Here is a 4,318-nt window from a genome sequence, read left to right as displayed (position 1 = left end):
GTTTGAAAGAGACATGTGGTGGAAGAAATAACATTTTAACTAACCTTTATCAAATAGGTAGAATTTAGACTTGTAACATTGCGGGCAGTTAAACCAGTACATGTATAAAAAGTAGATTATACTTCAGTTTTTCTAGAAAGTAGACTGCAGGAAGTGTTGCTAGAAATAAGACAGAAAAGGTCAATGTTAGATCATAGAAGGTCTTGATTGCCTATGAAGCTGTAAATAAATGAAGAAGATTTACACCTAAGACAACTGTCTTAATTTGTCTAGAACTAACATAATTCCTGGAATGCAGGACCTTTAATGCTAAAACCAGAACAATTCTGGGCAAAATGGATTCATTGTCACTTTATTTATACTCTCACACATACATGCACATACATATACATGCACATACATATACTTGTAGAGTGGCATATATTTCTGCACAAATAATACAGAAACATAATTCTTTCTAATCCTATGTTAACATTTAATAAAAATCATCTAAGGGATCATGAGAAAAGAAGGAATAAATCAAGTCAACTAAAATTCACTTGAGAATGATTTGAGAATTAGCTGCTGAATTCATTATCAATTACGTTTCATTTTAGAAGATTCCAGCATTACTGATATGCAATATGATAACTATAGAAAAGAGTTACAGACCAGAGAGGCTAATTAATAAAACATTCTTTTCTAAGGAGAAAAAAAAAACAAAAACAGCAAATAATCAGGCAATCCCCTTGGTGAATTGGTTTTAAGATAGTTTTTAATTAAAATTTATCTCCTTATTTTTTTGTTCTATGTTAATAAAGAGTTTTAAATTGCTACTAACATATTGGACATTACAAACTGATTACTTAAGGGTACTTGATACAAAATAACATTTGATTTATTCATTTTTGCTCATTTATTTAGTCACCCAGGGGAGAGTTTGTGAGGGCCTACTAAATGTGAGGAAAATCAAGATAAATGCCCTATTCTCAAGTATTTCAGGATCCTACTAATAAAAGAGATGTATAAACGCATATTAACCAAGCAAAGATTCAAAAAAAATAAAAATAATGAATTTATGTCAGGTTTTGTAGAAGAAAGGAATTATTTTCACTTTAGATGAGGTAGCCAGAGAAGGCTTCACAGATTTTATTTAAACTTATATATGAATGGATTTTTTAATATAGTTATTCTGTTATACCATAGTCTGTCCCTCAATTATATAGAATAACTTAAATAAGACAAATGCAGTAATTATGATTATTGAAAGATTCATTATGTGTTAGATATTTGAAAACAAAACTAGTTGATAGAATGAATAATTGATGTTGAAATATTACAAGGAAATATGGACATTTAATTAATCATATGGAACTTGAGGAGAGTTGATAAGTGGGAAAAGCCTGGACAGGTATTTAGGCATGTGTTTATGTCCAAGCTTTGCTTACAGAGGAATGGATGAATAAGATGGTGGCATCAGATATGACAGTCTGTAGTGAATTAACAGGGAGGCAGCTGGGGCCTGATGAAACAGGTTGTATATTTTGAGAAAGCAGAGAAAGATGGTGGCAAAATCAGTGTAATCACGGAATGGATGTAGGTCATGGAGAAAGGAATGTGCATGTCAGAACTGAAGGGCTGCCCCAGGAATAGGGCAGAGTCAAAAGCATTTCAAGTACTCTGAAACAAAATCCGAAGACTTAAGAAGTAGCAGAAGAGAATGTACATTAGATGGACAAAAATTAAACACTACGAATCTCAGTGTTAAGTAGAAATGTAAGTGTGCTTATATATTGTTGTGGAGATGGTAGAATAGTGCATGTATTCTGGAAAAAGCTGGCACTCTTGAGAAAAGCAAGAAACTGCTGACTGTATGACCTAGCAATTCTGCTTCTGGGTATATATTCCAGAGTGGTGTGCAGATCTATAAGGGTTTTTTTTTTTTAAAAAAAAGGTTGTTTATTTTCATATTATTTGTGGTAGCAAAAATTTAAATACAACTTGGGTGAATGCCACCCATGGGAGAATGGATGGGTAAAATGTGTAGGAGTAATGTGCGAAATAAAAACCACACATAGCAACTTGAAGGATCTGAAAGTAGTGCTTAGAACAACAGCAAAAAATAGTAGGAAACAAAATGACATTTATAACACAATTTCGTTTTTGTAAGTATACGCGTGCCCAAAACAACAATACACTTTCTTTCCTAAAAATAATCCCCCAATACAAAATTTTACCATAAAAACTACAGTACTTCTGAGGAAAGTGAATTTAAGAGAACATTCAAAAACTTTGTCAATGACATTAAAAAGATTGCAATCAAATAAAAGCTGTAACACAAGTACATACATGTTAAATGGTTAAAAATCCATACATACTACTATACATACATATTACAACTTTTACATTGAAAAAGACCAGGTGTTTTATTGTGAAAACAGGCATGGGAAGGGTTGCAGCTTGTGAGTTATTGTGAGGTGGTAGAATGAGGCTTATGTGAAATTAGATGGAAAGTAGTAATGCAGATGTGGATGTGCGTGGCTTATAAACGTGTCATGAGTTGAGGTAGCTGATAGGTGTTTGAGGAGTGTGTTGTCTTTGTGTTTTGTGTATTTCCATGGGGCTCCAATTAACAGAGTGCAATTTTCCCAATTCACCTAGTGTTTTTCCTAGACAGAATTATGCATAAAGTGAAATTTGTGTTATGCTCACATTGTTCTCTATGTTAATGGCATTGGAACAAAGTCACAATTACAAAACAAGCATTATAGCAGAAATGGCTGTATGAACACATGAGAACAAATGGGAATACGGCATTGTGAAAGAAAATGCATGAGTATATAAAATAAAGAAGTCTTTCATGAACCAATGATGATAATTGATAAAGTTCCTGAATTAAGGAGTAAAATTAATTAACTCTCTGCTTTTTTCATTCAAGAAAAAAGATATGGGGGCCAGAAGGTGATGCTGTATGGTCAGGGTGAATGTTTCAGGAAAGAGTCCATAAGAAATTCCAAGGTACTTGAGATTGTTTTCATGTGTAGTGGAAATTAACGAAATGAGTTTATTAAAAAAAAAGAAAAAATGAGAGGGCTTCAGAGGACTTTAAATCCAGGTATTGACAACTGAAATGGAGAACCAACATCACAATTTGGAAGCTCCACAACATAATAACATGGAACTTGAGACAGAAAGACAAAGAGTATTGAAAGAAAAAATATCAACACAGATAATAGTTGATAATAAACAAGAAGTTGATCTCTAAATCAGCCAAGACTCCAGTCTGGGTAAGCTCCCTTGCATTTTTAGCTTTGTGAGTGGTAACGCTCATATATCCTTCTCAATATATGGCTCACTGAAAAGAGCAAGCAGATTATATAGCTGAAAATCATCGATACTGCGAAGCTGCAGAGAATACACAATAATTTAGTGACTGCCACTCAGCTTGATCATGGAATGCAGAAGGATGGTTATAGACGAACACAGAAACTGTAAAGGAGATATGAAAAGTAGTCAGCAGAGAAAATAAAAATTGCAGATTCAAGGACAAAAATGAGAAACGAGCCTCTGGATGGTAATGAACAAATGAACAATAAGACAGCTAATGGTAAAAATGAAAGGTAATAATGAATCACTTTTACACAGATGAATATTCACCAGGATGATAAGGCTAAAAAAAGAAAAAAATGCATTCTGGAGATTGAATGATACTGCAAATGGAACAGACATGCTAATATTTCCCTTTTGGAATGATGTAGGCTGGACTGCAATGTAAAGATGAGCACTCTAAAGTAAAACTAGAACATTTTTATTAAAGCTATATATAATTAATACCAACAGCATGCAAAGAATGGAGAGACAGAATAAAGGAGGGAGGGCACCTACTAAGGGCCAGGTAATGTGATGCAGATGTTTTATTCATTTACCTGCCAAATTAATATGATTATCCTTGAGTAGCCCAGCTCTTAGTTGGGATCCTCTTTACTACTCAAATCTAGGTAGCATTGAATTTAGCTCTCCTTACCACCTACCTGGAACTGTGGACATCCAATGTTTCCTTCCATATACATCCAAAATTCTGTTTCCATGGCCATTTAAGTGTTTGGGTACCTGCTCTCCATCTTTGTTGACATAAACTTGGAACTCAGGCTCTTTCATTTCTTTAAAATCAACACTCTTTAATAAATATGTCTGAGTCTATTAGACTGTCCTTAAGATGTAGTGTAAAACAGAGAAAGGTTTATATCACTCAATGCAAACAACTTAAAATGGAATATCAGGAAAATTTCCTCTCACAATGACCTTGTTACTGCACCACTGTGGAGTTTAATAAATCTTT

The sequence above is a fragment of the Pteropus medius genome, unplaced genomic scaffold (genome assembly GCF_902729225.1).
Source record: "Pteropus medius unplaced genomic scaffold, Ma_sr-lr_union100, whole genome shotgun sequence".
NCBI classification, from domain to species: domain Eukaryota; kingdom Metazoa; phylum Chordata; class Mammalia; order Chiroptera; family Pteropodidae; genus Pteropus; species Pteropus medius.
This window is presented reverse-complemented; position numbering follows the sequence as displayed.